The 22,747-nt window shown below is 38.8% G+C and overlaps 1 protein-coding gene across 2 annotated transcripts in view; it reads left to right on the top strand.

The window, feature by feature from the left end:
• The window catches only part of LOC131146116 (protein CHAPERONE-LIKE PROTEIN OF POR1, chloroplastic), a 65,559-nt gene that overhangs the window by 28,480 nt on the left and 14,332 nt on the right, over positions 1-22,747 (top strand). The gene's annotated exons all lie outside the window — the stretch shown is intronic.

Below are 22,747 nucleotides of genomic sequence, written 5' to 3'. Positions count from 1 at the left end.
TTGAAAGAGATAAGGAGTGGGGCAGGCCTTGACTTGATAATAATGGTGAATATTAAAGGTTTGTTTATTTATTTATTTATTTTTGACAACACTAGTGAACATGTCATGTGCATTGCATATGATTACAAGTGAGTAATCCTGAGTTCTATTTAAATGATTTTTGATTTATGATGAATTTAAATTTAGTTAAAAAAGAATATTTATTTATAAGAAAAGAAATTGTATTAAGAAAGGGGAAGAAAATAAGACAAGAAATCCTCAAGAAAAAAAATGAAACTAATTAAGAAAATCCCTCTGCTTAATTTTTGAAACATATACAAATAAAAACAATGGCGACTACGCAAACATGTTGACTCTTCCCATTGAGCTTCTTTGTGATAACGCGAACATAGAGACCTTTCCATTTCCCTCTCTCCAAAACCCCTCTTCTAAATCCTTTCCCTCATGATCAGCCACTCCTTGGAAATGACTCGTTCAGTCTCACATTTACTTTCTCCACCGACCTAAAACTGACTCACACAATTGGGAAACCTAGAAATTTGGCAACGATCTACAAAACTTCATCATCCTCCTTTGCTTGCCGAGCACCTTCGAAACCCTTGAATAACACCAGAACAGCGCAGGCCTTCAAGCTCTGAACGCCAAATAGAGAGTTGACCATCATGTGATATCGAGCACTCTTGTAATCCTCAACAATCATCAAAACCTCATCGTGTACCACATCTTGAACCTCAAACCTTTATGAAAACCTTGATGACCATCAGAACAACCTCACTCATCTAGTTCTGAATCTCAAACCTTTGTTCTTCTCACCGTTGTCTTTCTGAAAGCCCCCGCAACGCCTGTACCTTATATTGTATTTATCTTCCTATCCAGATCACTTTTGCCTTTATAGAATGACCTCCTAATATTCTCTCCGAACCTGAACCCTGGTTGCCTGACTCGTTATGGCAGTAAATATGGGAGGCTATGCAACTTTCAAAATTGAAAGGAAGGTAATCTCTTTAGTTATTTTGGCCTCCTCAACGTATTGTATCACAAAATTTGCAGGGAAATATGTTTCCTTTGTTGAGATGGAGAAAGAGGAGCTTGTATGGGCTACAAAACTGATAGGGGTGATCTGTGAAGCTAGCAAAGGAACTGAAGGAGGTCGTAGGAGACTTATGTTCATTAAAGCAGACAACAGAGATAGTCTCCAGGTTTTAGAAAATGGTAGAGACAAATATGTTTGCTTGAGGAAGGAGATGAAAAGAAAAATCAATGCAGTGTGTATCCCCAGAGGGGTCCAGAAAAGCGGTTGGAGGGCCTTTCTTGTTGCTTTGCTGGAACTCTCATTGCCCCACCAGTGAACCTAGTGAAATTGAATTTGGCTTCTGGAGTAGGGCCGATTGTGGCTTCTCGATTGTTAGGTGAGAGGAAAGTGCAGAGAGAAGAAGTGTTCTCCAGAGAATTACTCTGAATATCTTTTTTCTGATGTAAGCAGAGGAGTTCTGACAATGGGGAATGAATCAGGAAAGCCAATTATTCGAAGTCTTGGGAATTGGGGAGGTTCTTTTTCTTACAGGAATTCCAAAATTCACACAATAAGGCCGTGGTAAAGTAAGGAAACATTCTCATATGACAAGGGTCACACTAAGGCCCTACTCAAATGGGCTTAAAAAACAAAAGGCAATATCGGTTATCAAAAAAACAGAGTACTGGCCCAAATGGAGACGCTGATAAGATTTCGACTCAAGAAATTCAGCATGTTGGGTCTGCGGCTGAGGTGGGAAGAGCCCGTACAGAATGTGCAAGCTTGGATAATTCAAGGAAGCTTTATGGCTGGTGATGGCCAAAAGGGTGCTTGCAATGAAGTAGAGCTCCTCACGACCAGCAGGGATCAGATTGAAAACAGAAGGGGACCAAACTGAAAATAGCAACCAGTTGGCTCCTTTATTCTCAGTGCCGAGAGAGGAGATGATGATGGGGCAAGAGGGGGAAGTTGAAGACGATCCGTCTTACAACATGGAAGAAGATTTAGGCAGCATTGCTGAATCTGAAATGGAGTTATTAGTTGATCAGATGAGAGCTGACTTTGAATATGCAGATTAGGAGGGTTTAAAACAGGTCTTCGAAGGCAATAATAGAGAGTTCGAGGGGCAAGGGCAGTGTGAAAGCAGTAGTTGAGAAATGATCTCACAAGAATCAGAGAGAGATTGTCTTCAGCTGGATCTTGAGAATGCTCTAGAAGGTATAAATTTTACTATTATAGTCATGATCATGTGTTAGCTTTAAATAATGAGCGGCATTTGCCTTTTGACCTTGCCCTTGGGTTGAATATCTGTACTAGTTAGGGATTAAGAATTTTTGCCGTTGCATGGCATCTTTGGTGGCATCCTCATCATGTGGGACTCTCGGAATGTATCCAACACACTAACCGGTTTTTTTTTTTTTTTTTTACTTTCTTTGCTTTTCAAAGTGAGAGACAGGTGCAGTGGTGGGTTTCCTTAGTATATGGACCTTCGCGACCAACTCTTAGAAGCTCCTTCTAGGAACAACTGTACTCTACTTATGGTTTCTGCTCCCCTAGGTGGGTTGTTGAACGCGATTTTAAGGTGGTGAAATTCCCTAGAGAGGAGAAAAAAAGGGGGGGATGGGGGATTAAAATTTTTGTTAGTACGCAGAACTTTGACTCTTTGATTTGGGTTTGTGATTTAAGAAGTATCAACTTGGGGAGTGCCTCTTTTACTTGGTCCGTAATGGGGCCAAGACCAGTTGCTTGTAGACTAATTAGGTTTCTATTTTGCAGGGCGTGGGAGGATGGGTTTTTGAACCTTACCCATAGTACTCTCCGTAGAACCACATCCCATCATTTTCCTATTTTGTTAGAATCTAATAAGGTGGTGTGGGATCCTACTTCTTTTGGGTTCGAAAATATGTGGCTGGATCATGTGACCATCAAATTTCTGGTTAGGGAGTCGTGAGGAGAGGAAATGGATAGGGGGTGTGCAGGTTTTAGATTTATGAGAAAATTGGAACGTTTGAAGGAAGAAGCTGAAAGTTGGAATAAGGAGTTTGGGAATATTAGAATTAGAAAGTCAAGACTTATAGGTGAGTTAGAATCCTTGGATAGGAAGCAGGGGACTAGTCTTTCAGTTAGTGACGAGGGTAGGAGAGTTTCCTTGAAGAATGAGTTGGAAGTGGTTATATTCTAGGAATTAAGGAGTTGGAAAACGAAAGACCAAATTTAAATGGGTAAAAGATGGTTATTGTAATTCCTCTTTTTTCCACAGGCTAGCCAATGGTAAGAGGAGTAAGAATTTGATTATGAAGTTAGACATGAGGAATGGGAGATTATATAAAATGACCTTCATCAAATGGCTTCCATTATTATAAATTTCTTTCAGAACTTGTATTTGCTGGATGGTAATCATAGATGAATGTTAGAGGGGTTGGATTGGGATCCTATTATAGGTGATCAAAAGAGTTGGTTAGAGAGACTATTTGAGGAGGAGGAGTGAGAGGGGTGGTTTTTGAGATGGAAAGGGATACGGCCCCAGGTTTGGATGGCTTCAACATTGCTTTCTTCCAAGATTGTTGGGAGGTTGTTAAGAGTGATTTATTGAAACTTTTTACTAAATTCTTTGGGATGGGACTTTGACCAAAAGTATCAACTCCTCCGTTATAGCCTTGGTGCCTAAAAATCTAGATCTATTAAGATTGAAGACTTTAGACCTGTTAGTCTTGTTTCTAGTATGTACAAGATTATTACTATGGCTATAGCTAATAGGTTGAGTGTGGTGCTTGCTAACACTATATTTAGTGCCCAAAGTGCGTTTGTGGGGGAAGTGGGGGGGGGGGGATGGTGGATGCCATTCTTGTGGCTCATTAGGTGGTGGAGGATTGTCGTAGGAATAAGAAGAGGGGGTTTGTTTTGAAATTAGACTTGAGAAAGCTTATGATAGAGTAAGTTGGAGCTTTTTCGATAAATTCTTTGCAATGAAGGGTTTTGGTGAGCATTGGCATTGTTGGATTAGGGGCTGTCGTTCGAGCGTGTGGTTCTCATTGATCATTAATGGTGAACCCAAATCTTGGTTTAGTGCTTCTAGGGGCATAAGACAAAGGGATCCCTTATCCTTTTTTTTATTTGTTCTTCTAGTGGATGTGTTGAGTAGGATGGTAGATAGGCTGTGGAGAGGGGGCTGGTTGTAGGCATAAAAGTAGGGAGAGAGGGTGTGGTAGTTTCCCATCTCCAATCTGCTGATGATACCAGTTTGTTCCTTGATGATCATAGTCCCTCTTTCAAAAATTTTTTGGGTATTCTCCAAATCTTCCAGAGGGTGTTTGGCCTCAAAATTAATATGAGGAGAGTGGGTTAGAAGCTCTGAATGTACCTGATGAGCGAGTTGGGGAGTGGGCCACAGAAGTGGGGTGTGGCATTTTGGATTGGCCTTTGGCTTATTTAGGTGTTCCTTTGGGGGGGGGGGGGGGGTTTGGGAATCCTAAAGCAACAGAGTTTTGGAATCTTGTGATGGAGTAGGTGATGAAAAGGTTTAGATGGGTGGAAGGGGGGTCCCTTCTCTTACTGGGAGGAATTGCTCTAATTTAGGCTTGTCCTTCAAGCATCCCCATTTATTTTCTATCTGTTTTTAAGATTCCGATAGGGATTGCTAGTAAACTTGGTGTCTAAAAACACCACCCTTATAGCTAAATGGTCATGGTGCTTCCCTCTAGAAGAATCTTCCCCATGGCATAAGTTATAAGTAAATTTGGGTTGAATGAGAATGGGTGGGATACCAATAGTAATTTAAGATGTTCTTTGGGGAGTCCATGGAGGTCCATTTCGTAGATTTATCCTTCCTTTACCCCTCACACTAACCTTGTGGTGGGGAGGGGGTCACGCATCTGTTTTTGGAAAGACCCTTTGCTAGGTAATGTAGTTTTGTCCACTCCCCCTCACCTTTTTGTTTGAGTGTTGACCAAAATAGGCCCTATTTTTTATTTATTTATTATTATTATTTTTTGTGTTGGGGATTTGAGTAGTCCTTTGGTTTCCTTGAAAATTCATTTTAGGAGACCTCTTAATTATAGGGACATGGAGGAGTTGTCTTCTTTGCTATGTTTATTGAACGGAAGTAATCTTTCATCGGAGAGGGATGTTTGCACTTAGTCCTTGGATTAATTGGGAGTGTATTCTTGAAAACCTTTGTTTGAATTCTTGATCCATTCTAATTTTTCATTTCCGCTCTTTCCGAAAAAAGATTACTTCCGTTCAATAAAGATAGCAAAGAAGACAACTCCTCGAATTCTTCATTTCCGCTCTTTCCTATAATATGGAAGGCCAAGGCTCCCTAAAAAATTAAGGCTTTCACTTGGTTGGTTGTGCTTAATAAAATAAATACTAACTTGTTACAAATCAGAAGACCTTTGAAGGCTATTTCTCCCAATGTTTGTGTGCTCTGTTTCAAGGACTCTGAGACAGCTTCTCATCTCCTTCTACACTGCCGCTTTGCTTGGAGGATTTGGAATAAGCTGTTTGGTATTATGGGGGAGAGTTGGGTATGCCCTGTATTGGTGGAAGACTTACTAGCCATGTCTTTTACAGGTTTTGGCAGGAGGAAAAGGATAGGTCAGTCTTGTGGAGGTGTGATTTATTTGCAATTTTATGAGGGATATGGATGGAACATAATGCACAGATATTCTCCGTGGAAAAATTAATTTGGGAGCTGCTCGGGGATAAGATCTGGTTTTTAGCGTCACTGTGGTGTGTTGGATTTGGTTTTTTCAGAAGTAATAGGTTCCATGAGATTCAAAGAGATTGGGGGAATGGGCTGGCATGTTGAGCTTCCCTTTTTTTTTTTCTCTCTCCGTAGGTTTTTAGGTGTTTTTTCTAGTTTGTTCTTTTCTTTGGAAGGTATCTCATTCTCCCTCTTGTAAATTATTTTCCCGTTAATATAATTTTCTTTTGCCATAGAAAATAATTAAGAAAACTTCTCTTTAACCTTTTCCCATCATAGTTTGCCAAACACTACAGATTAGTTAATTGCTGTTGGCCTTTTTTTTTTTAACCTCCACCCAACCAAACTTCCTTACTTCCTGGATTGGACATCCACAGGCTCATCTAATCCAGCACTTGCTGAGCTTCTAGGTCCTTCCCATTTATCTTCTCTCCTAAAGTAGGCAAAATCCCATTCATACACAGCTGTTTTTGCTCATTCCATCAACCTCGAAGATAGGATACCCTTCAGTCCTTTCATTGGTCATTGAAATTTATATGATAAATCCCCAAGAAAATCAGATGAATAAGAACCATAGCCATATTATTCCTGAAATTCATCCAGGAGAATAGCACCATCTTGATTGAGGTGACTAGTGTCAACACTGCCACTCTCCAATACATAATTATGCTTATAAATTGAAGTACGAATATTCAAAATTGTTTATAAGAATTTATATTTTCTTTATGACTATAAAAATGGGCATGGAGATAGACACATGATGCTGCTGGGAAAAAATACAATAAATGTTAATATATAGGATATTTTGCAACATAAAAAATCTTACAATTAATTATATTGTGCATAAAAAATATTTAAATTGCATACTCTGTATGCTATGGTACGAAAATCTAATAAATGCAATTGAATCTTCAGTCTTTTTTAATTTTTTGCATGAGTTCTTATCTATAACTTCTTCTGTTGATAATGCTAATAATTTATTGTAATTTTTTTCCCGTCTCAAAGTTGGTGTTTTTCTTTATTGATTGATATGTTTTATGAATAAAATAGCATAAAGTCTTATTACAATGCATTATTATTTGTTTAAAACATGTTGTAGTCTTTAAGAGTTGCCCCGAGAAGTCATGGAACAGTTTCCAACACTAAAAACTATATTTCAAAATTGTGACTTAAATCATTAAAACCAATTTTCAAAATTGTGAACATCTCAATGAAGTGTCAAATGCATGTTGGAGATGGATAAAAGAGTGTCAATATTATGGATATAACAAAGATATAGACATGATACTCTTGTAAAAATTATTAATTCTTTTTTTTTTTTCATAATAAACTTACATTATAGTTATGTAGTATTAATCTATATGCACTTTTAATAGATTGATAATATTTTGTTATACGATATTTTTTTTTTTATAATATTTATTAATATACTTTTTGTTCTTAAAATTAAAAATTTGAAGGGAACAAATTATGTTGCATATATGGATATTTCATGGGGTAGTTTTCATTGAGATAAAAAAAAGTCAAATAAATTTAGTATCAAGTTATCATGTAACGATATGTCAGTTATATTTGGATGTTAGAATATGTATGTGTGGATAGAATGTTTTGAAATACATGTAAACATAATAGTTTATTATATGATAAACATGCATAAAGAATCATGCGCAGTGTCTTTGTATATCAAATTAAATATTTATTTAAATATTTTAAATTGTGATTTGTTAACCAATATATCTACAGTTTCTATTTTTCTGTTTAGTTGGTTAATTAGTGAGTTTTTTTTTATTCAAAATAAAATTTTCTTGGCACTTATGGATATATTATTTTAATATTTATTTTCTAGAATTTTATTATTTTTTAATGACATTAGAATTTTATTAAAAATTGTCCTAACTTTGTTACTTTTAGGATTGTTGCCATCCTGGTAAAAAATAAATATATTTTTTTTCCACAAAATGATTTTCGCTATCCATACTTTTGTATTATAATAATATGTATTTGTTTGAATTCAATGCTTTTTAGAAATTTTTTGTTCTACTTTTAATCGATTAGAATGTTTTTGTCTAGAAAATAATTTGCACTATTTTACATTACTGTGCATTTGGTCGATTACTTGATTTCATTGCTTTTAGAAATTTTTTGTCCTGCTTTTAATAGATTAGAATGTTTTTGTTTGGAAAATAATTTGCAATATTTTAGATAAACTATGGATTTGGTTGATTACATTATTGTAAGCACATTTTGTCATACTTTTAAAAGATAAGGGCATTATTGTTGTTGAGTAATTGGGTAAAATGGAAGACCTAAACTCAATGATAGGTCTCTCCCTATATTTATAATATATGTAAGTATAATAGGAATAACCATAATACCCTTACTAACTTACACTTATTACTTACAAAACTCTTAACACAATAATAATGTCAAAATACTAAATAACCATTAACACTCCCCTTCAAGCTAGAGCATATATATCATATGCTCCTAGCTTGTTACAAATGAATTTCACACAAGAACCTCCCAAGGCTTTTGTGAACAAATTAGCAAGCTAAAAGTCATACTTAACATGAATGGTTGTAATAAGCTTCTGAACAAGTTTCTCTCGAATAAAGTGAGAATCAACTTCAATGTGCTTTGTCTGCTCATGGAAGACAAGGTTGGAGGCAACATGGATTGCAGCTCGATTATCACACATCAACTCCATAGGCTGAAAATCTGGAAAACCTAGTTCTTTCAACATGTTCTTGAGCGAAACAAGTTCTCATGTAGTGTGTGCCATAGCCCTGTATTCTGGCTCAGCACTCGACCTAGCCACCACAGTTTGTTTCTTACTTTTTCAAGACAACAAATTACCATTGACAAAGATAAAATACTTGGTTGTTAATCTTCGATGGGAAGGTGATTTGGCCTAATCTGCATATGGATATCCTTGAATATGCGTGTGATCCGATCCTGATATAAGAGTCCTCTCCTTGGTGCACCTTTGAGATATCTCAAAATGCAAATTACTACATCCCAGTGACTTGTTCTCGGGGAATCAAGAAACTAACTCACAACATTTGATGCAAAGGATATATCTAGTCGAGTGACTATGAGATGATTCAACATTCCAACAAGTCTCTGGTTCCATCTTGGGTTAGGCAACACATTGCCCATATCTGACACTTACTATTGGGATCCATGGGTGTATCAATAGGTTTGGATCCCAACAACCTCATCTCATCTAAAAGATCAAGATCATACTTCCTCTATGATAAGACAGTTTTGGTGTGAGATTTCGATACTTCTACACCCAAGAAGTACTTCAATGGTCTGAAGTCTTTGGTCTGAAACTTACTCCGTAGAAAAAACTTAAGGTGCTAGATGCTACGATCATCATCACCAGTGATCACAATGTCATCCATATATACAATAAGCAAAATATTGCCCAATGGAGTATGATGATAAAATACAGAGTAATCTACTGCACACCGATGAAGGCCAAACTCAAGTACTACAACACTAAAACGGCCAAATCATGCTCTTGGAGATTGTTTTAATCCATACAATGATCTCTTGAGCCGACATACTAAGCCTGACTCCCCCTTCGCAACAAACCCAGGGGATTGCACCATATATACCTCATGAAATCACCATGTAGGAAAGCGTTCTTCACATCCAACTGATGTAGATGTCAATGACAAGTGGTGGCTAAAGAAATGAACAAATGTATTGAGGCAAGTTTACGACCAAGGACAATGTATTTGAATAATCCAAACCATACGCCTGAGTATACCCCTTATCAACAAGGCAGACCTTCAGGCGAGCCACATAACCATTAGGATTGACTTTTACATTGTACACCTAACGACAACCAACCACAGACTTATTAGGAGGAAGAGGTACCAAATCCGAAGTATCATGTAGTGCATGCATCTCTTTAGCCATTGCCGTCCTCCACCTAGAATGGGATAGAGCTTCAGAAATAGATCTTGGAAGAGCAACAGTACTAAAAAAGCAGTAATAAAAGGGTGACAAGAAATCATAGCAAACAAAATTAGACATCGGATGTTGGGTACAAATGCATTTACCTTTCCGAATAGCTATTGGATGATTAATATCATGAGAAATAAGATCATCGGACGAGGGAACTAGAGGCACAATAGTAGAAGCTGGAGGAGGCACTTCCCCCTTGAGGCGCCGTGTGTATACTTACAAATTAGGATGATTCAAGTGACGAGAAGGACTTAAACTAGATGAAAATGTAGGAGGATTGGGCATAGATACTAGGTTTGAAGCGGGAAGGCAAGACAGAGGAAGGGACTCATCAAAGTCAACAGAGCTCAAGGATTCAAAGTACTATGGTGTAGACTTAAAAAAATGTGACATTAGCAGAGACAAAGAATCAATGTAAAGTAGGACTATAACATTGATATCCTTTTTGAGTATAGGAATAGCCCAGAAAAATACATTTAATTGCATGAGGATCCAACTTATTTGTTCTTGGAGATAACTGATGGACAAAGGACACAATCAAATATCTGATGAGGAAGGGAGAACAAAGGAGCCTTAGGAAAGATAATTGAATATGAGATTTTACCACCAAGGATAGAGGGTGGCATTTTATTGATGAGGGAGCAAGTTGTGAGCACGGCATCACTCCAAAAGACTTTGGGAACATTCATTTCATGCAAAAGGGTACAAGTGACTTAAAGAATATGTCTATTTTTCTGCTCTGCAACTCCATTTTGTTGTGGAGTGTGGCATGAGAGGACTGATGGATCATACCAAAGTTAGTCATATAAGTACTTAATTTGGTACTTGACGTAGGATGGGAATGGTCGACCTATGTCCTACGGTTTCAACCCTCACACAAGCACATACACTCACGACATTTTGATTTAAGAACTCAATTAACTAAACATAAACACAATAAATCAAGTTTCATTTCACATGTTGAATTTTTAAACGGTGTATGATGCTGTTCAGAAATAAGTCCCAAGAGTTCTTTCACAAAGGAATCAAGTTATATGTAACAAAGATGTTATTCAAAATATCAAGAATTAAAGTTCTATTGTTAGCAAGCAATATTCCCACAATTGATTTTAAGCTAGCAAGTATCAATAATGAAGTCAATGGATTCAAATGTGGTATTCAAGGATGGAATTTCAGGCTTTCAAGCAAAGGCTTCAATTTAAGCAACTGTTTACAATATATAGCAAGGATTCAAACACAAGTACAGAAATTACCAAGAAAATTGTTTGGATGACTTGACGTTGTTCAACACAAGTCTTAGACCACGCTAGAAAATTCCTTGGAACAAGCTTTGAAACACCGAGACGAACGCAGCAATGTAATGGAGGGGAAATGGCCTATGGGGAGGGGTGTATTTTGGTGTGGCCGTGTGGATGCGTTGAGGATATGGAGATGGAGTCGTTGGATAGAATAGTGGTCTCTCACCACCTGATCTCCAAGGAGAACGACGTAGGCTCACACTACACAATCACAAGGATTGGACAAAGCTAACAAGCTTCAACAAAGGAATTTCCTTTCAATATTTCAATATTCAAAACTTAGCTTTTGTTCTTACAATGAAGGGATATATGCAACTAGCATGGGGGGACAAAACTTTAACAAGATTAGCTAGCATGGGGGAACAAAGACATTAAACAACTAACAATTCCCATACAAGCATGGGGGACAAAGGAAATAAATAAAACAACTTACAAGACTCATTAATGACACAACTTACTAACACTCCAACTCACTAGACACAATATGGTCAGTGGCAGCAGAATTGATAATCTAAGGACTAGTAGGAAGGATACTAGATGGCATGCAGACTGTAGGATTACTTTTCTGGGAAAAAGAAGTAATGTGATAAGATTCTTGTCGAGACAATTGATATTGTAGAAACCTTGTCCTCTGATATAGTTACAGTATGCGGTTCACTCAAACAAGTGACTAACGAAGGAATCATATTTTTGGGATTTGCAAACGCCATCCCGCATTGCCACAGACGAGGGGAACAAATCACCAACGGATATAGCGCTGCCACAGCCTCACAACTGAACATATGAACACTGCCACGGCTCCAAAAAACTCACAAAGAAGCCTTAACAAACCTTGAACAGAAATTAACGGAATGCCACGAGTGCATAGTTGGAAAAGGTTAAATTTTTGAGCAAAAAACTGACCTAACAGCTTGATAATATACTCTAGTGAAGGAATCAGAACATGGCGGAGGGAAAAAAAAAAAAGAAAAAAAAGAAAAAGGTGCCTGGATTCACTCATGCGCCGGCGCGTGGGGGGTCCTCTTGCGATGGGGTTTTGTGGTGTGAGTTGTTGGGGGAGGTGGGGATCTGTTTATGGGTGTATGGTTGGTTTTGTGAAATAATATGGGATGGAGGTGAATCTAGGAAGGACAGCTATGGGAATGGTATTTCTGGCTACAGCCGAGGAGAATAGGGTTTAGTTTGGATCATGCTCTAATACCAGGTTGAGTAATTGGGTAAAATGGAAGACCTAAACTCAATGATAGGTCTCTCCCTCTATTGATAATATAAGTACAATTGGAATGACCATAATACCCTTACTAACTCACACTTCTTACTAACAAAAACACATAATAATAATGCTAAAAGACTAAATAATCATTAGCAGTTGTATACAGAATGACTTACACTATCTTTACATTTATAGATAGCATAGATGAATTAAAAATTTCATTACGTACATTAATTGCATGAGTATGGCGAACCATGGGTAAGAAGTTTACAGAAATGTAATAAATGAATGAACCATTTAATCTCAACTAAAATTTCCTATTATTTCAACCATCATATTTCGTTTCATTGTAAGATATACAATGAGCTTCATAAACTAATATTAAGCAGCATTCGAGGTCATTTTCATAAAGGTTTATATTAACTATTCTTTGAGCTATTCAGTGAAAAATACAATATTTTAATTGACATACCTCAATTGACCTAATTTCTTTAGGCAGCAGAAGTTGAAGACAGTCTTTAAATTTCCAGAGATTCTTACAGTATATTAAAGCAATATTGTTACCAAATCAAACATCCATGTAAATGTCTTCCAGATATTCAAATGTTTAATTGATTTCTTGAAATTAAATCTAAGAGTTTTGAAATTATTTTCTTCTTTCTTCTGTTATGTTCTCTGTTGTTTATTTTATTTCTTCTAACCATTTAATGATGCAAATCTAAACCAGTTTTATGCATTTGATTAGCTCAAACCCCCATATATTGCTTTCAAATAATCCCAAAACATTTGGTAATTTTTTTCTTCTTCTTTCTTTTATCTTCTATTCTCTCTCTCTCTCTCTCTCTCTCCCTCACTGTTTTTTCCATGTCAGTGAATATGCATGAAAATTGACGCTTAGTACCCTAGAAATTATCCTCTTTTCTGGGTTCATAATTTTTTATGAATTTACCATTTTAAACACCTCATGTCATCCAGAACACATTTATTTTGTAACATAAATGTAAGGCATTGAAATGTAAACCAACTTATTGCACTGGTAGTGGACTGCCTACATCTTTGGACTACTCATTTGGCATGCTTATTTTAGGCACAGATTTAGGAAATTATGATTTTATGAAGCATTTCGATGTATGGTGTACTTTCCTGTTTTGTTGGGGTTATTATGGAAATATTTTTTTTAGCTACTTGCAGATATAAATGCTTGGCTTGTAAGTTGTTTGAGACAGTTACAATTTGAACATGATTTCCAGCACTGTTTTTCCCTCTCTCTCATCCAGGTTCTCCTTCTTCTCTTCTCCTTCCTTCTTCTTCTTCCTCCATCCTTTCTTCTTCTTTCCTCTCCTTCTGTTTTTCTCTATTCTGTCTGTAACTCTCTTATGTCTTTCTCTGTTCTGTTCTGTTCTCAGTGATCCAACAGCCACTTTTCTTCTCTCATCTTCTGTTTTTCTCTTCCTTCTCTTCACCTATTCTTCCTTCTAATTCTCTCCCATAATTGCCTTTCTTTCTCTCGCTGTTTTTGATTCCTGTTTGTCTTACGTCATGCACTTATAAATTACTGCAACAAATTGAGTTACTGGAAAATATGTACTCTTCTGCATGAAGCCATGAACTACCAATTCTATCTATGCTGTTCCGTATATAATAATCTGTTTTTACCAAGTTTTCATTAATTTCATTGAACGCATAACTTAAAAGAGGAATCACATTTCACAGAACTGAATAGTCAGCATCTGCAATTGGAAATTGATGCCACATTTAAAAAAAAAAAAAAAGAAGAAGAGAAAAGACAAAAAAAAAAAAAAAATAGAGGAAGAAAGAAGCCCCAAATGCGAATGTAGAAAATTAATCGATAATAATATTTTTGTTAGATTGCCACTTTATCTAAAAGCTTAAGTGTGATGGACCCCCAAGTATCAACACTAATAATGGCCACATGACACTCATCGAGAGCTCTCCCCCAACTGAGTCAGCCAATGTTTATGTGTTCAAGCTTGCAGACAAGAGCATCATATAAGTCTCTCAACCAAGGTGGTGACACTGAAAATAACATTAAAGGAAACCACAATTTATATAGGCAAGAGTCATTATTGTAAAAGGCATCCATAGATTAACAATGTGCATCGCAATCAACATAATATGACACAGCAATGAAAGGGACTACTCATTTTATTCAATCAAGAGAGCAACAGTACAAGCATCAACACAAACAATTCAATTGTCAATACAAATCCCTGGAGAGTAATGAGAGTTACATGCATTATTGCTCCCCCTGTTATCCAGTTACATTGTCACCCTGTGACATTCTCCCCTGCATATTTTATTTATGTCCTAGTAAATTTGTTGCTAGAGGTCTTCAATCTTCTGGGTGTGCTGCCACTGTCTTGGAGTTCAAGAAGTCTTAAATCTTCTGTGGCATGCTGAAGGTCTTTAGTCTTCTCCTAACTATTTTCTTCTCCCAACCTTGCCCATCTAACTAGGTACTGCTGTTGACCTTCTTCATTGATAACTCTATTTGTAAGGATCTCTTCAACATACTTTGTTTGTAGGATCTCTTCAACATCTCTGGTTGTAGTCTTCTTTCTGGAAATGGTTGGTCTTCTTTACTTTTGTTGGCTACGATCTTCTTCATCTGCATGGAATGGCTTTAGATTGTTGATGTGGAATACTGAATGGACCGGTCGCCTATTGCTTTTCAACCCCTCTTGATGTTCAACTCGGTTAGATGCATGTTCAACTTTTTCTATCACCTCGATTGGACCTTTATATCTTTGTAAGTGTTTTTTGTTTGTGTTGCGAAGGAACCAAAATATTTCTAGTGGCACTTTCACTGCCATTTGTCTTCCATTTCTTCATATGTTTAGAAGTTTTTTCTAACTGAGCTTGAACTACTTCTACATTTTTCTTCCAATTTTTTGTAAGTTGGTTCACTTTTGGGCAATTTCAATTTTGTGGGCCATTTAGGGTGGGTGGAAGGGCCGGCTGTTGTATTGTCACAATATCAAAAGGACTTCTATCAGTTGCAGAACATTTCATATAATTAAAATAGAATTGACCTGCATCTAATAGGGAAACTCAATTTTTCTGGTTAGTGTTCACAAAGTGTCACAAAGTATTCTTCCAATAACCCATTAAAGCATTGTTTGACCGTCTATCTGCAAGTGGTAACTTGTGGATTGAGGCTCGACACTGTTAAGCGAAAAGGTTTCACCATAAAATCTGTTAGTGAATCTAACATCTCGATAGCTAACGAGGCTCTCTGGAACTTCCCAATATTTCACCACATTTTTTAAGAATAATTGAGTTGTCTTTATTGCAAAACAGGGTTTTGAAATAGGTGCTAAGGTTGCATACTTCAAGAATCGATCAATCACTACCAAAATTGTATCGTGGTCTTCCACTTTTGGCAAGGAGGTGATGAAATCTAAGGTGACGCTGCCTTATGGCCGTGTCAATACTAGAAAAGGCTCTAACAATACTGGAGTCTTATTCCTCTTAACTTTGTCTTGCTGACAAATCAAAAAAGTTTTCACATACCTCATTACATCATCTTCCATTTATGGCCAATTGTTCCTCTATTTGAGTAGGGCATGAGTTCGTCGCCATCATAGGTGTCCTACCCATAAATTGTATTAACACTCTTTCAATAACATCTTCCATAAGTTTCCCGATTTAGCCACATACAAAAGCCGCCGCTATGTTTTCAAGAGACCATCTTCCATCCAAAATTGTTGGGTTTTCCCTTCAACTAATTTGAATAGTGCCCTGCCCTGCTGGTCTACTGCTAAATGTTTTCTGATAAGGCCTTTCATGGACAAGGTAGCCTTGTTGGTTGACAAATGGCTTACCAACTTTAGTGTTGCTAGTTTTGCTTTTCTACTCAAGGTGACTGTCACCTAATTTGTTCTCCTAGCCTTGTAGTCGAAGTGGAAATCAAATTCTATTTGTTGCTTTTGCTAGCAAGCTTGCTTTGAAGTTAACTCTAGTTGATACAAGATGTGAATGACATCCACATTATCCATTTTTATTACAAACTAGGACCCAAGAGGCATTTTCTCTACACTTATAGGCAGTGTACCATGGCTAGGAGCTGATTCTCTTGGGTCACATAGTTATGTTCTACACTAGTTTATTTTTGACTTTCAAAGGCATTTGGTCATCTTTCTAGAAAAAGGACTCCTATTGCAAAATCAAAGGCGTTGCTTGGACCTCAAATTGCTTCATTACATTCGGAAGAGTTAACAATGGGTATCTTGTATTTTCTTTTTCCGCTCATCGAACATGGATTGAAAATCTTCCGACTACAACCACTTTACTCCCTTGTTCAGCGAAACTATCAATGATATAGTTCTTATAGAGTATCCCTATATAAACTTCACATAGTAGTTGGCAAGCTTGAGAAAGGAACATAGTTTGCTAATGGATGTTGGTAGTTTCCACTCATAAATTAGTCCGATCCTTTTGGTCAGATCCATTCATATGTGCCCTATTTCAATGATATGCCCCAAGAACCTAATGTGTTTCTGGGCAAAGGCGCACTTTTCCCCTTTTGGGTACAATTGATTTTCCCTATGCTTCTAGAAGATCAGTCGTAGATGTTCCTTGTGTTCAGCTAGAGTTGAGCTAAACACCATGATGTCTTCAAGGTAGACAACTACAAATTTGTTAAGGTATTCTTGAAAAACCTGGTTCATTGAAAAATGGTAGGTGCATTTGTTAGTCCAAAATGCATAACAAGAAATTCAAATGCTTCATACTGAATAACACAAGTGGCTTTCAATTCATCTACTTTAGCAATGCGCACTTGGTGGTGCCCTGATCTCCAATTTAGCTTGGTGAAATATTTGGCAATGCTCAACAAGTCAGAGATCTACAACTAGGGTGATGGGATACTTGTTTCAAACAATATTTTTGAATAGTAGTTCATTCTACTATCTTCAAAGTTCTACTAATTTGGGTGGTGCCATGCGGTAAGGTGCTTAGCCTAGTAGTTTTACCCTAGGAAAAAGTTCAATCTCATGGTCTATTTGCCATCGGGGTGGTAACACCTAGGGAAGTTGATCTGGAATCACTTCTTCAAATTCTTCTAGTACTTTCTTACTTTTAGTTCTCTACAACCCTTTCTTAAGTTGGAGGCTTGAGAGCAATTTATTTTCATTAATGATACTACGGGCTACTGGCATAGTACATGGTGTATCTTCCATCATCAAGAGACAATTTGCAGCTGACATGAGATCAACTCGATTAATCTTGAGGAATCCTTCCTCAATGCCACATTGAAATCATCAACGGGTGCCATTGTGAAGTCTACTGTTCTTGACCAAGGACCTATCTGACAAGCTACTTTTTAAGCAACTCCCATAATGAACAAAGCTTTAGAATTCATCGTCTTCAAATTTCTTGAATCCTTGTCAACCTGCAATTTCATAGGTCAAGCTTTGGTATTGAGTGATGAAGTTGTGAGTGGTACTTGTGCTGATCATTGCCTTGGTATTCTTTCTATTCAGTAGCATATTAACATACATAAGGCCTTTTCTTGGGATTTGTTGGTTTTGCTTGACGCTCAAGGGCCCCCAGAGACCTTAGGGCCCTACCATATCTTGCTTCTCCCTTGCGTCCTCTTTCGAGGCTTCCACTCTCTCTCATAGGTCCTTCAAAGAATTTAGGGCCTTTCATTCGGGACATACTGCTACCTGATGAGGCCCCTTGCAAAGAAAACAAGAAATGGGTGGCCAATTCTCTCTACTTCCTATATACCCACTCCTTTCATCTCTAGTTGTGAAGGGTCTCCTATCTCTTCCAATATTACCACGCTCTTTGTCCCCTCCTCCACTTGTAGGTCTGTTCTTCTTATTGGACCTCTACTCATTGTTGGTGGGAGTTGGGTTTCTTCCTTTTTAAAGGGATTTTTGAGTAGTCATCTAATTGTTCTACAGCAACGAGAGTATAGGGAAGGTCACAAACTTCGTGCCTTTGAAATTCATTCCTAGGTGTTGCGAGCCAACTATTTTCACACTTTTGTGAAAGGACCGTGCGGCGCAAGCTAAAGCACTCTTGCTTAGCTAGTTAGCCTATCGTTTATCACAATTCATCCATGAAACACTTTCATTAACATTTAATTAGATATCAGCGGAAGCAGTAAGTAATTATGAAAGCAGTGGCTAGCCAACAATAAACATTGAGGCAACACAATTCATTAACAACACCTCCGTTAACATTGTGTGTTTAGCGAGGGAGGCAAGTAGGCTAAACACGTTGACAATAGCTAGTGAATTTTACAAGATTGATGAACACTCACCCTCCCCTAAAGAGCTTTATATGCAAATATCATCCTGGCACTAGGAAACATCAAAGTGACTGAGGAGTCATACTGCCTTATTTGGCATACAGAGAAACAACTAGTGGAAAATAAACCTACACTAGTATTTACACAATGGAAAGCTATCCCAAACACACGAGACAAGCGGTCACAGACAAGCATAATGCCCTGAACAAGTTAGGCTCGTGGCGCTCCCCCACTAATGCAATCGATGTACTCGTAGACTTTGACGCTGGGTGCACTTCAACTTTGTCCATGAACGGTTGCATATCTTCATCACCAAGGCCTTTCCACTTCACTAAGAACTCCTGCTGCTTCTTCCTTGAAGATATGAACTCTCTGTCTGCAAGGATATCTTCAACTTCACGTTTGTCAGGTTGCACTGTCTTCAACTCGACTCTGTTTGACTAACTTTTGCTCGGATTGTCGGTGTTGGCGTTGAACAGCTTGAGGCGGCTGATGTGAAACACATGATGCACTTTCATCCAGTTGAAGTGCTATGGTCTTCCCCCTTGTTTGCCCCCTTCTTCGTCTTCTTAGAAGCTTTCTCCAGATAGGCTTGGGCAATCTCTGCATTCTGTCTCCATTGGTGAAGATGTACGCCCTGGGACTCTTTCCTCTGTACAGCTCATCCACTGTGTGAGATAACAACGGATGCTGGCTTGTAACAAGCTCAAAAGGGCTCTTGTTGGTTGTTGAGCTCCTTTGGGAATTAAAATAGAACTAAGCCACATCAAGTAGTTGCACCCAATTCTTCTAGTTGTCTTTGATGAAATGACACAAGTACTATTCTAGTAGCTCTCTGAATCTCTCCGTCTGGCCGTCTGTTTGTCAATGATAACTCGAAGAGATGTCAAGATGTGAACCGAGGATCCTGAAAAGTTCTGTTAAGAAGTTAGTGAATATTGAGTCTCGGTTACAAGCAATGTCTTGGGGAACACCCCAATATTTCACAACATTAGTAATGAATAATTGTGCCGTATCCTCTACTGAACAGTTCTTTGGTGCAGCTATGAACATACCATACTTTGAAAACATGTCTATAACCACAAGTATAGACCCTGCATCTCCCACTTTGGGCAGGTTGGTGATGAAGTCTAGTGAGACACTTTCCCACGGTTTGGATGGTACTGGTAGGGGCTCCCACAGCCCTGCAATCTTCCTCCACTCCACCTTGTCTTGTTGGCGAGTGAGACAAGTCTGGGTATTATCAACCATATCATCACGCAGGTGCGGCCAATAATGCCTTTGCTTCAATAGTTATGTCATTGGAGTCATTCTTCGCGAATACCCTTCTACAAACTTCCTGCAATAGTTGGTAAGGACAAGAAAGGAACGCAACTCCTTCACTATCATAGGGATCTTCCATTCTTGAATCGCCCTTACCTTCTCCATATCCCTCTGGATATGACCTTGCTCAATCACATGACCAAGAAATTTGTTGCTCTGCTAAGGGAAATAGCACTTCTCTTTCTTCACATACAGACTGTTTCCTCCTCGGCCTGTTGAACACCTTCCGTAGATGCTCTTCATGTTTTCTTTGAAACAACCCCGATGCTCCCAACGGTGCTTTGTGTCACGGTCCGACTATTTTCACACCATTGTGAAGGGCCGTGCGGCGCTAGCTAAAGCACTCTTGCTTAACTAGCCAGCCTATCGTTTACCAACATTCATCCACGAAGCACTTTCATTAACATTCATTCAGATAGCAGCGGAAATAGTAATCAATTCATGAAAACCGTGACAAGCAAGCAGTAAACATTGAAGCAAACGTAATTCATTAACAAATCCTCTGTTGACATGTTGTACACAGCGAGGGAGGCAAGTAGGCTAAGCACGTTGATAATTGCTAGTGAGTTTTACAATGACTGATGAACACTCACCCTCCCCTAAAGAGCTTTTTGGGCTATTCTCACTCTGGCACTAGGAAACATCAAAGTGACCGAGGAGTCATACTGCCTTATTTGGCTTCCAAAAACTCTACTAGTAGAAAATAACCCTACACTAGTATTTACATGATGGAAACCCATCCTAAGCACATGAGATAAGCGGTCACAGGCAAGCATAGTGCCCTGAACAAGCTTAGCTCGTGACATTCTCCCCCACTTATGCGGTCGACGTCCTCGTAGAATTTTGGTGGTAGGTACACTTCAAATTTGTCCATGAATGGTTGAATATCTTCTGTAGGAATCCAGCTGATTTCTTTATCATCAAGGCATTTCCACTTCACTAAGAACTTCTGCTGCTTCTTCCTTGAGGATATGAACTTTCTGTCTGCAAGGATCTCTTCAACGTCATGTCTGTCAGGTTGCACTACCTTCAACTCCGTTTTGTTGAACTGACTTCTGCTCAGGTCATTGGTGTTGGCGTTGAACGGCTTGAGGCAGTTGACATGAAACTGCGGTTTTCTCCCCTTGTTTGTCCACTTCTTCATCTGCTCAGAAGCTTTCTCCAGATAGGCTTGGGCAAACTCTGCATTCTGTCTCCCTTCACTAGTGAAGTTGCACGTCCTGGGACTCTTTCGTCTGTATGGCTCGACCACTGTGTGAGGTAATAGTGGCAGCTGGCCTATAACAAGCTCAAAAGGGCTCTTGTTGGTTGTTAAGCGCCTTTGGGCTTTGCCACAGAACGGAGCCACATCAAGTAGTTGCACGCCATTCTTCTGGTTGTCATCGACAAAATGGCACAAGTACTCATCTAATAGCTCTCTGAATCTCTTCATCTGTCCGTCTGTCTGTCGGTGATAACTCGAAGAGATGTCAAGATGTGACCTGAATATCCTGCAAAACTCTGTCAAAAAGTTGTCAGTGAACATTAAATCTTGGTCACAAATATAACTTGGGGAAAAACCCAATATCTCACAATAGTCACAAGGAACAATTGTGTCGTCCCCTCTGCCAAACAGTACTTTGGTGCGGTCATGAAAGTATCATATTTCTTCCGCTCCCCCTTGTCTTGTTGGCAAGTGAGACAAGTTTTGGTATAATCAACCACATCATTCTACGTGTGCAGCCAATAATACCTCCCCAGTAGTCCTGTCATTGGAGTCATTCTCCGCGAATACCCCTCAACGAACTTCCTGCAGTATCTAGTAAGGCCAAGAAAGGAATGCAACTCCTTCACTGTCGTGGGGATCTTCCGTTTTTGAATCATCCTTACCTTCTTCATACCCCTCTGGATACGACCTTGTTCAACCACTTGACCAAGGAATTTGTTGCTCCGCCGAGCGAAAGAGAAATTCTCCTTCTTCACGTCCAGACTGTTTCCCCTCAGCCTGTCGAACACCTTTCGTAGATGCTCTTCATGTTTCCTCTGAAACAACATCGATGCTCCCAACGGTGTTTTGGAAGGGTGAACACATCCCGCTTCCAATTCATCAAGCTGTTTCCCCAACTCTACTATCTCTCGAGGCGCAATCCAACGTGGCCCTTTAGCAGGTGGTTTCACTCCTGATAACAACTAGATCTCATCCTCCACAGTCCGTTGTGAAGGCAAATTGTGAGGCAGCTTATCCGGCAACACCTCTTTATACTCATCCAACACTGCTTGGATGGTCGTAGGTTCTAGCTCTTAGCCTACTTCTTTGTCTACCACCATCGTGGCTAGACGTGTCTGCTCACCCTGACCCAATCCCTCATTGAGTTGTATGGTTGAAAGGGACTTCCCGTCGTCTCCTTTCGTTGCAATGACTTGCACCATGCACGAGTGATCTCCCATTAGACACAGGGAACTAGCCGAAGGCATCAGCACTGTCCTCGTCCCCCTTAGGAACTCCATTCCTAGAATGACTGGAAAGTCATCCAATGGCATTGCTGTAAAATTCGCATGACCTTCCCACTGTCCAAGCTTTATAGCCACTTGCTTGGCTACTCCCAGGGTAGGCTGGGATACAGAGTTAACTGCTTTCATGCGTCCTGTATCCTTCTCTAAGGATAAGTTGAGCCTCCATGCTTCCAACTGCGAAACAAAATTATGAGTAGCCCTCGTATCCACCATAGCACGAGTACTCTTCCCATTTATCTTCAAGTCCACAAACATTAACCCTTTTGCTCGTGTAACTTTTGGTGTTTTTGCCTGCTTTTCCAATGCATTCACTAGCCACACTGAACCCACCCTCGGAGCATCATCCTCTTCCTCATCGTCTTCCACTGTCTGCTCTGCAATGGAAGCCTGTAAAGCATTCAGTGATGCTTTGTGAGGGCACTCAAAAACTCTATGAGATCCA

This window comes from Malania oleifera, chromosome 13 (assembly GCF_029873635.1).
Source record: "Malania oleifera isolate guangnan ecotype guangnan chromosome 13, ASM2987363v1, whole genome shotgun sequence".
Lineage (NCBI taxonomy): Eukaryota > Viridiplantae > Streptophyta > Magnoliopsida > Santalales > Ximeniaceae > Malania > Malania oleifera.
This window is presented reverse-complemented; position numbering and strand designations above follow the sequence as displayed.